Below are 14310 nucleotides of genomic sequence, written 5' to 3'. Positions count from 1 at the left end.
CAAATTCTAAACTATACAATAATTTCACATTATAACCCCTGGTGGTAATTATCAGGGGTGCTGAAGACTGGGCACCAGGAATCATAACTAACCCAGACCAAATTTTTTAGGGCTGCTGTCACTCAGGGGCCCTTGGAAGTGTTTTGTCCTGTGGTTCTTCCTACTAAAATGAAATGAAATCCAAATTTTATTTTAGATTTTTAAAACTACACCATTAGGCCTACCTAAATAATACATGAAATTTTATTTTGTTAGGTAAAATGAGTTAAGTAGGGTATCACATAAGGGTATGTTCAATTGGTAAAAATGCTGAATTATTAATAATATAATAATAGGCCCCGCGTTTTGTTTATTACGTTAACACTCCTGTTTTCTTTATGGCAGTGACTATTTTTTCTGTTCAAATAAATGAAGGCGTACTGTCACTAACAAACGTTTTAAGGTCAAGAAAGCCTCCGCCGGTGGGTGCCGGAAGATGCCTGGAAACTCACGCAGAGATTTATAGGCCGTTTTCCCGATTCGCGTTTTATTCCATCCCGCCAAACGGTTTTCAGGGAGGCTGGCCGACGTTGGTTTTGGAGGCGTGGGGATCGGCATGACTTCATCACGTAAGCGAGGGACGAGAAAAGAGAATGGAAGAGGAGAGGGGAGAGGAGGGGAGGACACGACGGCTGGGAGGGAGGGGGATGAAAGGGGAGGAGGGGTGTCTATGACATCACCCTTCAGCTTTCCGCGCGGCCAGCTGTGCTTCCTCGGCGCGCGGCTGAGCAGCGCTCGTGCTGTATCACAAGCGAAGAGCGAGCGACCTGCGCTACCGGGGGATTTTCAGCGCCGTGCAATACTTAGCTGTACCCGGCTTTTTGGATTTGCTGTGGGACGCATATATGCAGGATTATTTATTTGTTATTTAATCATGAAGATGTGAGAGGTATATATTTGTGCAGAACGAAGAGGGAAAGGAAAACCATCATTCATAAAGGTAAGGACAGTTGCTTTTTTGTAAGTGGGTGTGATTGTGTGTGTGAGGGTCGTGACTGCGTTCACGGTATTTTTCTTTTATTGTCATATATTTCCTTTGATCGAAGCCATGCCTTTCCTAGTGTTCAGGTAATGCTTAGTTTGCTGGGAGTGTCTTTCTCTTACTTCCCTATGTAGTTGTCCGACTTTGTCGCTCTGTGGAAACAAGTCCATCAGTAGAAGTGTGTGGCTGTACATGCCGTCTCCTTTGTGCGATTGAGACTAATATTTGATGGCACTGAGTTGGCGGGGTTAAGTTCGTGCTGATACTGCAAATGTGTTCGTACATGGTGACAGCGATTGTACGCGATGCTTCTGCCTCCGTAGTATATTCAGAACTGCATCCCACCGGCTCATTGTTCACTGAGCATTACACGAAGTACCAGGCACTTGTGATTGATTGTATTTAGATCTATTGCCTTCTGATGTTGAATCTGTGGCATTTCAACAACAAAAACGCATTGCTAACCACATTCATTCTCAAACACAGTCATACAGTATAGCCTAGAAATATACCGACAGAAGCCTTTCAGTGTGTTCAGGTAATTTACTTGTTGAAATATTTTATTCTGAACACTACTGAAAGTTATTGTATTATTATTACAATTAGACATAGCATTTACCATTTTGTATGTTTTATTATTTGCATTGGTATAGTATGCTTTTCATATTTATATTTTGTATTTTTACATTGAAATGTTATTTGCCGATTGATTATAAGTTATTGTCATTGTTGTATCGCTGTTAGTTGTTGTAAGCAGTATTTTTTAACTTTATATTTTCGCAGTATTGCATCGTTGCCACAAATGTGAATTACAATTTACGCATCCGACAGTATAGCTGCTGGTCAGCCAGTATTCAAGCGTTCGGGTTTAATGTTTCCATCACATTATATTAATACGACCTTACCGAATCAACTGTCAAACACTTTTTCATTTTCAATGCTCATCACGTGGATATTTTATTTCTAGTTTGGTATTCATGAAGGGTTCGGTCCTAGCTGAGTTTTTGTAGCATAACTTAATTCGCATGTTTATACTATACGGTTCGGCGCCCCATTTCTTAAAGATTGTTATTCTTTTCTGGAATTTTAATTAATTATATTGTTTTATGTGGCGGGCACATACTCATTATGAAGAATAGACAGTTGAATATGTGAATCAATACAGGTACCGTTCTTATTTCACATTTTCCTCCATCGCCGACTTGTGTGGATGAAGGCTACTTGTGATTTTGATTCCGTAAAACAAGACCAACAAAAACAACCAGATTCGTAATACCTTACTTTCTTTGAGATTTAAAAAGATAAAATAAGCACCAAGCGAAATTTGACAAAGGTATGTGCGCGCAGCCTTCAGGGTAAAGCGTCGACGAATTCAGATTCGGTTCAGATTTTACCGCGACTTTTTGCCTTACAGCCAGGTATCTTGTTTATTGTCAAGTGTATTGCATTTTTCTAGGGAAACCGGGCATTAGTCATTTAAGAAAAAAAGATTAGTTATTTAAGAAAAAATGTATAATCATTCATATATCGGGCTGAAGCCCTCTAAAATCGGCGGTTGGGCATTTATTTGCATGATTTGTTGTATGCTACTTCTTCGATTAGTCGTTTTTAGAAATTTCGCCGTTTTCTTACTAAATGCTGATCTGCCGGACACGCTGCACTGTTGTTTTGGGGGATTTTCTATAGGTGCAAAAATGTTGGGTTATATTATAAGGATGCAGAATTGTTGCATTTAAAAGTGATTGTATCTGCTTATGCGCAATTATTTCTGCTGCTCTCTCTCTCTCTCTCGCTCACCCGCTCTCTATTTCTATATATATAAACTTGCGTGTTTGTGTGTGTGTGTGTGTGTGTGTGTGAGATTGCTCCTGCGGTGTTGTATGCCAGATTGGATGTAATATGAGTTAACGTTCGCCTTCCGAGGCTGGCCCCGGACTGTTTAAGAAAATTGGTTCATTCGTTTTCTCTCAACCCGCGGTAATATAGTTATTGGCTTTTTTATGATGCTTGAAAATAGCTTACGGGTTTGCACTGCAGTGTAATCTAATCATGTTTATAACGTTACTTTGTTTTACAATTTCCCATTATGTTTCATCACATGGAATCGTGACATACAGGCGCTTTCCCGTGTGTTATTATGCCATGGTATGGCATGGTATGGGATGGCATTTTAGTTTCTTTCAGTATGGGTACGCTACGTGCTGGACAGCTCCCACCGCGCCCGGCATCATATAGCACCAACCGCGTACGGAACTTAAAGTACAGCTCAGACTAACCATATTCCGTCTTATACTCATTTGGTCACCGATGATTTTTTTTTACGATCTGTGAAGTAATCAGATTCCTAATCACGTATTATTAAGATGCGGATTCTTCCTTAAATAGGCCTACTCAACCGACGGTTGCTCACAAACTGTACCCTTAATGCCGTTAATTTTACCGTTCCATTGTAAATTTTACAAATATGTTTGCTGCGAATGCACACTTTTCATATAGCCTACCATAATTTTCTTTTCAATCATGGCATTAATTTCACAAGCATTCCTACATGAACGACGTCTGGAATATGTGTATTAGATTGACACATTTCATTGGGGATATAACTTAACTCAGTTAGCTATACTGTTTTTAGATTGTGCTTGCCACCTGTAAATACTGTCTTACCATAGTTATTTGACTTAAAATAATGCATATGAACTACCGTATGTGAAACAGAGGGGCAGCGCCGCGTGCCTGGGGGCTTCCCTGCTTCTTCTGTATATTGACTTTATAGGTTATTGACAACGGGGTTTCATCGATCGTTTCCCCGTGAAATATTTTGACAAATGAACCATTAAAATGTATTGTATATATAATGCATACTAGACCTATTTGTCAGCATTAATATTAATCGTGTCGTTCGACCACATTTGCATTACAAACTTGCTTTTAATATTATAAAAGGCTAACGGACATGCTACGGTGCACCGTAAAGGAGACGGGACATTCACTACTTTCTAATGCATAGTTGTTCTTCCCCCGAGTGAAAGCAGGCTATCTCTCAGGAAAACGGATGAAGTTTGTAACTCGTAATATGTTTCTTATCTGATTCTATGACTTGTTTTGGCGGCTGCGTCGCTTACATTTTCCGCGGGGAGACAGTTTAGTTTTAGCTGTGAAGTTTTTATCTGTACGCAGCTTACGGACCCATAAGTAATGCATACTTATTTTCATTTGGCGTGATATCGACGCTTAACTCTGCCTCCCGAACCGTTTCCTGGCTTTTGCATGCATTCTGTCTGGTCATCCATACCATATGAAGAACATTATAGAATCATTATAGAAATGGCGTTTCTCAAGGCTGAAATAGCAATCGGGACTTTTACGAAAATAGTATAGGCCTATCATTGTGAAATATCATCGAAGATTTGTTTTCTTGACCTGTTGTCTTTGGTAAAGAAACGATTTGAAAAGTCTGTAATATTAAACTTACGTATCTGATTTAGCGGTGGCCATAACATCTGCTTTGGCTGTGGTTAAATGTGTAATAGTCCATACATAGAATATTTCCTTATCGTTTTAATGTACTTCTGTGGCTTTTGTTGTGTGTTCGTTTTGCAGCTTTAAAAAAATAATAATAATAAAAATACGACCAGTATGAGGATGACGCTTATTTTGGACTGTGAACTGGTGACACTGAGGGGCTACGGCCACTGGACAGAGGTCACCATTCTTACCCAGCCAGCCATTAAGCAGCATCACCTGTTGGCAGCTGGTTGGTGTAGCTATGATACGTGACTTGGTCCCACACGCTGTCAGCGTCTACTGCCCACCCGCAGCCCTCCACCCCTGTCAGCGCTCCCCTGTACACTGCTGAGTAATTTGCATCAGCTAAACTCCAGCATCTGGTGGATCCGGCATGTCAGAAATAGAGTGCTTTAATTTGGCTTCAACATTATCCAAAGAAACAGCACGAACGTGCAAGTCATAGAAAACATAAATCATGGTGCTTATGCAAATGCACATTGCTCAAGGTGTGCCAGCTTAAATTACCAGGAGAGAATTTGTTAGTCGTCCTTTAAATTACCCCCCCCCCCCCCCCCTCCATAGAATTTGAATTTCTAAGTAGTAAAATGTTTATGGTAAAATGTTCTGCCCTCCCTAAAAGACACCATCGAACTTTCTCAGCCCTAGAAAAAAAGAATCCTTTGCAGTAGGTACTGAATGGGCCATTTATGTATCATGATGAAAGATCAGTGGTGACAGGATGATAGGGTAGCTTTCGGCTAGGCCACGCTCAGTAAACACTACACTGGGCTAATCTGCTTCATAGATGCAGTTAAAATAAACCTTTAAACTGTACTTATGGAAAATTTCTAGATATCAGACCTCTTTTAGACTAGAACATTTGTTAATTTTTTTCTGGCAGACCTGTTGTGTAAAGCATACGTGGACAAGAAAGGAAGCTGGATTTGCTAACGCCTCTGAAAATTCAGCTTAAACTCAACATGCTAGCGCTGCAAGCATATTTTATTTATTGAAGCACGGCAGCTAAGTAAATGCTTTTACTACGTAACTGCTGCTGCAGGTAATTAGCTGGGTTTTGCATACAATAGAGCTGTTTGTTTTTTGCATTGTATCCCAATCTGTCAATTAGCAGTATTGCTGCCCCCTTCTGAACCCTTTAACAGACTGCTTTGGAGTGGGGGGGGGGGGCATGAAGACGTACCTATTCTGCCCCCACTTGCTTTCCCCTAACAGGCTGCAGGCTTCATCAAGCCGCCAACGTGCTTGATGCTCAGTTCCGCCCGCAGGTTCACGGGCAACCGGCCGGCGTCCCTGTCCAGCAGTGAACGGGAGAGGGACCTGGGCCTCTGACCCCGCCGGAACCGGGCCCCCTCATATGTGCATATGTGGCACCTTGGTGACCAAGGGCAGGTCCTCGGAGCGGGACGCACCCCAGTGCATCACCAGGGAGACCCAAGCAGGCATCTCTCATGCCTAAAGACAATAAGACTTTATTGGCTGATTTTCTAATAACAAGCTACACAAAAAGGTGATGGGCAACGTGATGTTTATACGGCGTCCTCAAACAGTTACAGCTTATTGACTGAGGGGAAGAGTGGATTACCCTTCCATCAATCCGGGATGAATGTATTATTATTATTATTATTATTATTATTATTATTATTATTAGTATTATTATTATTATTATTATGGCTGCTAGGGGGTGCCATGGTGGCACAGTGGATAGCACTGCTGCCTCACACCTCTGGGACCAGGGTTTGAGTTTCCACTGTGACTCCCTGTGTGTGGAGTTTGCATGTTCTCCCAGTGTCATTATGGGGTTTCCTCTGGGTACTCCAGTTTCCCCCCACAGTCCAAAAACACGCTGAGGTTAATTGGAGTTACCAAGTTGCCCATAGGTGTGTATATGTGAGTGGATGGAGCATTTTTAGTGGAGCACTACACCTTAGCCAGGGTACCGAGTGTCCTTCTATCCTGCTTCCTGCTTTATAGCGTAATAACACCAGTCCTTGTGACTGACAATATAGTGATTGTGCTGATATAGTGTCATATAGCAGAATCGCATGCCACTTTCACTTTGTCAATGCATTATCAATAAGTTAACTATTAATATGTTAACTTCTGCATTTTGCTGACAGTGTTCTTCATTGTGGACTGTTGCCATGCAATCTGTGGTTTGTCTGGTCTTGTCTCCTTCCACTCCTACAGTCTGATCTTCCATCTCTCGCCATGTTTTCATTTTGTGTTGTCCGCCGTATCACTCCAGACTCATCCTCTTCTGATCATGTATCTATTACGGGATCTGTTATGGTCATTGTATGGATCTCAGCAGACCAAGGAAACTAGATGTTGTTGAAGCCAGTTTGCTTCTCCTTATTGACAAAGACCTACCACCTGTCTGCAGTTTCTCTGTCTCCCTTATTCTGATCTTCTGGGTAAACAGGCAGAATAAAGATCCTTGCAATAAATGGGGAAGGTTTGCACATGCGGAGACCAATAGCATAATTAACTCCTGAATATTAACAAGCATAAATTTCCAAGTGTAGCTGACCCAAAATAAAATAACCAGTAATGTAGCAAATGTGTCAGACAATTAAAGATGAATGTTCTGAATGACTCTGCAATTACTTTAAACACACATTTGCATTGCATATGGCTTAGCATGGCTGAAAATTTGCAGAATGCAGGTCATTCACTGAAGGCATCTTGTGCTATAAACCCGTTTGCTTGCATAATGTTAAGCAATGAATTTTAATTTTTAGGAAAACAAAACAAGACCACTCCCAGAAGCTTTAACATTTTAGCCAGATTTAAAAAAAATTCTGAAAATAATTATGACCATAGTTCAACTTTATTGTGGCTACATTTTTACTATTTGGCAGAGATCTTTGTCCAAAGTGACATACAAGTGAGGATCGGAGAGTGCTATCATCGACTCACCCTGCAGCAGCTGGAGTTTCGGACCTCGCTCCAGGGCTCAGCGCTGATATGGTTCCTTTGCCGGCCATGGGATTCAAACCCACACATCCCTGACCCCTGAGCTGCAAACCACCCACCAGCTAATTTACTGAGTTAATTATTTTACAGTTTTACTAGTTATTTTCTTCAAATTGACTCCGAAGTGGTACGTTTTTAAAGAATTCATCTAATCTCTTAAAACACACAATGCCCTTAATCTGATCGGTATAACAGGTATCTTCTCTGCTGCTCTCCGAATCTGCCGGAGCCTCCTCTGGTGTTCTCTTTACCGTACCAAGATGGCATAGTGCCAGACGGTGAGACAATAATGGATGACCGTCCGACACTGATGGTGTTGCTGCTGTCAACTCGAATGTTTCAGTTTTATCACAGTGTGAGCAGGATGTTGCATCTAAAAAAAAATAAAGTGAAACACTGCAGACTAAGTAAAACCATGATGTGAATGAAATTGTTTCGATTCTGTTCAAAATCCTATCGGTCTTAAACAGCAATGCAAATCGAATGTAAATATGAGATCACTATCATGAAGGATTATACTATATGTTATACCAGTGTTTCCCAACCCAGTCCTCGGGGAACCCCAGACCGTCCATGTTTTTGCTACCTGTACCAGGTATTCGGTGTTCCTGATTGGCTGGGAGCTGCTAGGGAGCAAAAACATGGACTGTCCGGGGTTCCCCGAGGACTGGGTTGGGAAACACTGTGTTATACTACTGTGTATATATTGTGTAATTCTTATACTACAACCAGCAACAATGTTTCAGTTTACTATTAATGGTACTTACCTGGTATCTAACCAGAGAAATATGATGCAACACGCTGTCAAGAAGATCCTAGCTGACACTGACACTACATGCACTCCTTGCTCATTCATGCTTAATGGTGGCTTACAAACCAGGACTTGTTCACCATTGCCGATGTAGTAGTTTGCCCTGTTACTGTATTTGTCCTAGAGTGGTGCTCACAGCATTAAATATTCGTGCTTGTTTCAGGAAAAAAAAATCCAAATCCAAAAATCCAAGTAAAACTTGGAGCATTAACTCATGGAGTTTGAGTTTAAACATTATTGTATTAGTGTTCTCTCAGTAATAGTAGCATAACCAGTAATGCAAACAACCCATACTGTCCTGTTAGCTGAGTTTGAGGAAAATAATATGTTTCATGTAATATAATAATGTGTTTTTTACGGGCTGTTAATTTTTTTTTACTAACACGAGAGAACAGACAATTGAAAACTCAGTTGAAGATAAAGTACCTGTCAAATGTTTGGTTTGTTTGTTCTATTCTCTACATTTTAGAACAATTGCAAATACATTTAAACTATAAAATAACATATATGGATTATGTACTGACCAACAAATAATTTCTTGGGTGCGGGCAGCTCTGTTTTTGAGACTCAGAAGGTTGCTGGTTCAAATCCCATGGTCGGCAGTGTGACCCCACCACTGGGCCCTGTAGCAAGGCCCTTAACCCCAGTCGCTCCAGGGACTGACTGACCCTACTGTCCCCTCTACACCAGTTCCATGAGGTGCCTCCTGGGATGCTTTCCCAGCCGTCCTGAAGGAGGTCCCACATGTGCTGAGCACTTACTGGCCACTTTCACTTCACTCTCTGGTCAAACTCCTCCAGAACACTTTCTGCTGTGTTTGGGTCAGGTGACCAGGTCATGTGATGTGACACCATCACTCTCCTTTGTAGGAGACTTGGCGTGTCCAAACGTTTGACTGGTACTGTATCTATTCACAAATTTGTAGGCCTATTCCAAATCTACTTTTACTCTTTTGTATTTATTTGATTAATTAGTCATTAAACCATTCACATCAACTGTTTGAAAATATGTTTCTTTTTTCTAGTTGTTAAATATTACATGAACACAAAGGCTTTCCTGGCATTTTCCTGACTACTGTAGGCCTATATTTTTTGCCATTAAGTTGAAATTATGAGCTATTTATATTGAAACCATCTATTTTCTTTAATGATTCATTTATATTATACACAAATGGTCTGTGTCCCTGGTTAGTCTCACGCCAGGCCCTTTCTAACCACATACATGGCTGAAGAAGTCGACATTTTTAATATTATGTTGCTGTTCAACATGGAAATGACTCACAGCTCTATACTGTGCAGTGACCTTAATTTGCGTATTGATTACTATTCAAGCGTTAACTTGTGTAATGTAGCTAAATTAAGTTGTCAGCAAATGCTGAAATACACCATATAAAAAATGTTATAATAAAAAAAAGGTTTTTTTAAAGAACGAGGTCAACATAGGTCAGATGAAAATAGCTCCAGGGCTATTGGTTCAGTTGCCCCCCCCCCCCCCAGCTCAGACTCGGGGCTGTCCCTCCATTTGTCTTCATTTCCATGGAACCCGGTTTCTTCTCGCAGTCAAGAAACATTCATGTAGATGGTGTTTCTAGATGTCCCAAGGTGTCCGATAGTTTGCCCTGTGATAGAGTGGTATCCCATCCAGCGTGTTCCTCTGCCCCATTCGATCTGCCTCCTGGGACAGGATCCAGGCTGCCACTGACCCTGAACTGGAAACGTGATATGGAAGATAAATGGATCAATGGATAAAAACTACGCAGTGCCTTCTGTAGAGTGCGGGGGGCCCGTGGGATACCGTCACCTGAGATTTTCACCCCAGGATCCCATTAGTAACGCTTTTCCTTCACCACAGGACTGGTTCTGTAGCCTATTTTTGAACAGTTCTGCGTGTTTCCACCAAAATAAAAACAGGTTCCGAACCACAAAACCAATTTGCGTTGGGAACCAAGAAATAGTTGGTCCCTGAATGGGAACTGTGATGACAATGAGTATTATTCTGTGTACAGGTGTCAAACAAACAAACATGGACGTGAATGTAGAGCATGTAAAGTCTACAGTCTGGTTCTCAGAAGAAACAAAATTTTTGGTGTCGACATCATCCAAGTTCCGAGCCAAACTTGAAAGCGCTACTAGGAAAAGTAACTTGTATGCTGAACTGGATCATGGTTCATGTGTCTCCTCAGCCATTGTGATGGAGCTCCTCACATAGAGGTGATTATAAAGAGTCACAGTTACAGTTACTCAACTGGTTGGGTGAAACAAAACCTTGGTCTAGATTTGTACTTTCTGGGGCTGAACTTTCCACCTCTGCCCACACAAACGTCACATCTGGGCCACTCTCACTTCAGCTTTAACTCTTTTGATATGTCTGCATGAACCTACAGGAGTGTGTCCCAACCCGGTCCTTGGGGACCCACAGACGGTCCACGATTTTGCTCCATCCCAGTTCCCTGCCAGACAGTCCACATTCTTGCTCCCTAAATGTAGGAGCTAAAACGTGGACTGTCTGGGTGTCTCTGAGGATTGGACTGGGAAACACTGTCCTAAACAATCAAAGGCCAAGTGTATATTGCATCCTTTCCATAGTGGACAGCACAACCATTTGGATTACAGGTTTTTTATTTTCGTTTAGAATTGCCTGAACGGTGAAGATGTCCATTGATCAAAGAATTGTCACAGAAACATAATCATAGGCCACAGTAATACTAATATAAATTAGTGTCAGTAATACCCTGGATTACTAAACAACGTCAATGTTCAATGAAACAATCAGTGTTAAATCAATGTTATCTTAAGATTTCCCTTTTGGGTCAGTATGCCAGAACAATCTGATATCCCCCATGTTCTCACCAAGCAAGGCTTTGGAGATTAATGCTTTAGAAAGCAGTAGAAAGAGCAGTTTGTTTACTTTAAGATAGTATTGTTGTGATCAGTTATTTTTGACATAATGTCCATGAATGGAAAATATTTGTCTCACGTGTCTTTATTTATTACTTACTCAGTGAGAGAGTGAATTGAATTTTGAGAATAGGTGTAGCCGTGTGTAATGTGAAAGCTGGAACTGAATTAGTGTTAGGGAATTTCAGCCTTGAACATTTCATCTGGGATAACAATAAAATCCTTTTATACCAACATTGATCTCCCCACGAATAATCCATTTAGGCTCTGTGTGTGACCCTGTAGGAGACATAAATTATTTATCCCTGCGTGGGAGCACTGTACAACCTTTCCGTACTTTCTTGTATAATAGCAATGATCTTAAACATGTGTGAGCCGCAGGGGGTGAAGGCAAAGCCTCTAGCCTTTGTGACATGAACTATTCATTATTAAGGACACAGCTCTTGCAACCGATTCTTTTGTTTTCTCCACGTGAACCGAATCATGTGACACAGGAATGGGAGAAGGGAATAAAGGCTTTGGTGTTGGTGTCAATGTAGAGAACTGCAAAAGAAAACAAGACGAGTGAAAAGAAATAAAAGAAAACTTTGGGGGGGGGGGGGGGGTCAACACTGGAAAGGCCCTTAACCCACTGAAATCCAGAGGCACTGCATAAATGGCCTGACCTTTGACTCGGACCTCAAGCTTTGCTCTCAGCATATATGCGTGTGTGTGTGTGTGTGTGTGTGTGTGTGTGTCAGAGGAGAGCAAGACGTTGCTAAAACAGTAGTCACATATTTTGGCAATGTTGTTCTTGTGCAACTGCTGAATGTCAATTATTCTGCAGTGCATGATAGTTAGCATGACCATTATACCTCCTGAAAGCATTGCTTGACACACTTGGGACATGAGGCAACCTAAGTGATCAGTTGCTCTGAGTTAATGGGCTGATGCTGAAAAAAAATGTTTTAAAATGTAATTTACATAAAGAAAATGGAAGAAAACAGAAGACAATAGCATGGTCTGAAGAATGCTGGTGGAAAATCCCTGGTGTTTCATATAGTATGGATAGAATTCAGATAAAATGAGGTATTAAAGGAATTCTGGCCCTGTAGCTACACTTAGCTCATTTCTTGCATTGAGCAATTATTCACAGTTTTGTCAATTATAGCTGACCAGGAAGAAACAATTGCAATGTAACAATTTACTTCCATTTATATTGTGAAGGGGACTGATGACTTTTGCTGTGACATTGATTTTGGGGTTCAAGTAATTTGTTTTGCTTCTGGTTATTTTTATTTTTTTTTTTTGTTCAAGAAATAAATGCAGTTCTAGACCACCAGAGATCAGGCTTTTGATTGTTAAGCCGACATTGTTCATTGACAATCTATATCCAGAAGATCTTGGAAATATAAAAATGATGGTCAAATGTCATATCAACGATTGCTAAATAGTCCTGTTGGAACAAAGACTGGCAAACACTGGGCTTCCCCAAGAACAGGGTTAAAAACAACTGCTAGATTATTCTAATGCAATGTTTCCCAATCCGGTCCTCTGGGACCGACAGACTCTCCACGTTTTTGTTCCCTCTAAGCTCCAGAGCAGAAATTGTGGACTGTCTGTTAGGGAGCAAAAACATGGACCGACTGTGGATCCCCAAGGACCGGATTGGAAAACACTGTTCTGTCAGACAGATGGTATTTGACTCCTCCTTGGGGCTGGTAAGGTGAGGAATCTTTTTTTGGATACTTAAACCAGAGGAGTCTGGGTTCATAGAGATAGTAAAAAGTCGAAAGCCGATGGATCCCCATGCATGTCTGAGATCGGAGTTGCCTAAAGGGACACTTTCCCATCAGAATCATATACTCAGCAGAGTTTATTTACATCCCCTACTGACTGGAAGCTATTGTGTTTTAATGTATCATCATGCTGCCTTTGTTGGCGTGGTGTTTTTAAATGGCTTGAGAGAAAAGTACGTGGAAGTGAACAGCTTGACACTTTCAGAAGTAGTTATTTCATCTTTTGCGAGTGACATTTGGATGTTTATAACCTTGAGTTAAGTACCTGCAGGCTGGTTTCCAAAGTAAGATGCAACCGTTTAATTCACGTCCTTGAGGAAGCTCTGATAGCGTTACGGGTTCTTCTCGAGGATAGGAATCACGCAGGTACTCTTTATGGGCATCGATTGTTTTAACTGGATTGCTGACGGCCATGTGGTCTGTCCCAAGTAATGTGACCCTAATTGCATAACTAGGAGGGTATACAAGTAAGACCCCGGATAAATCAAAAGAGGACACCGCCTTCCCGATCGATCCACACCGCAGCAGCACGGCTGAGGGCAGAGAGAGTCACAAAGAACAGGTGCCAGGGATAAAAGCAGGGTGCAAGGAGAGGTCATCTCTGCGGTCTGATCGATGGGGACACGTGAGCGCACTGGGCACACGTGTGCGTGTGCAGCGCCCTGTCATGTGACTACTGCTTTCCTTGCTAAGTAAACACCAGCCTGCTATGCCTGACTGAGCCTTGCACTCTGCTGGTCTTAGTTCTGGTAGGGTTGTGTAGCTTCCGGTTAATCAGTAATTTTGGGTACCATGATATCTCCCTGGTTGCAGGTGTGTTCCGCTTGCATTTTTTTCTCCTTGTTTGTGAGGGTTTCCGCAGGGTACTTCCAGTTCCCACCATACCATCCAAAACCATGTGGCTGGGTTTGGTAAATTGGTGTGTCCAAACTGGCCAGTAAGCACCTTGGCATCCCGTGCTGGGTCTCCGCCTGCTTCCTGTGGTAGGTCACAGGCTCACCCTGACCCTGCTCATGATGAGCAGCATGGAAGGCGGCGGTGATGTCATGATATTTCAAGGTCGCCGAGCTGCCTGTGTTCTTCCTCTGATGGATCTGGCGATGGGCTGAGATCACCTGACCTTGACTGCCCTCCCATGTTTCATCCCTGTGGTTTTTTTGCCTGTAACACTTTCTGCCATTTGATGTCTCTTGGACTCGTTCCCTTCATTTCCCATCACGCTTCTATTCCGACTCCTTTGTCTCCTTGAATTTCGTTTTCAAATGAAGTGAAAAGATTGAGGGAAACATGAATGGATTT

At 41.7% G+C, this 14310-nt stretch overlaps 1 protein-coding gene across 7 annotated transcripts in view; it reads left to right on the top strand.

Annotated features, from left to right (window-relative positions):
- Window positions 1–747: 747 nt before the first annotated feature.
- ptprsa (protein tyrosine phosphatase receptor type Sa) overlaps window positions 748–14310 on the top strand; it is a 165375-nt gene continuing 151812 nt past the window's right edge. For all 7 annotated transcript variants that reach the window (XM_023843591.2, XM_023843588.2, XM_023843589.2 and 4 more), the window contains exon 1: window positions 748–979. The gene's annotated coding sequence lies outside the window, so the exon portion shown is untranslated. The remainder of the gene's footprint in view (window positions 980–14310) is intronic.

Source organism: Paramormyrops kingsleyae, chromosome 15 (assembly GCF_048594095.1).
Source record: "Paramormyrops kingsleyae isolate MSU_618 chromosome 15, PKINGS_0.4, whole genome shotgun sequence".
Classification (NCBI taxonomy): Eukaryota; Metazoa; Chordata; class Actinopteri; order Osteoglossiformes; family Mormyridae; genus Paramormyrops; species Paramormyrops kingsleyae.
This window is presented reverse-complemented; position numbering and strand designations above follow the sequence as displayed.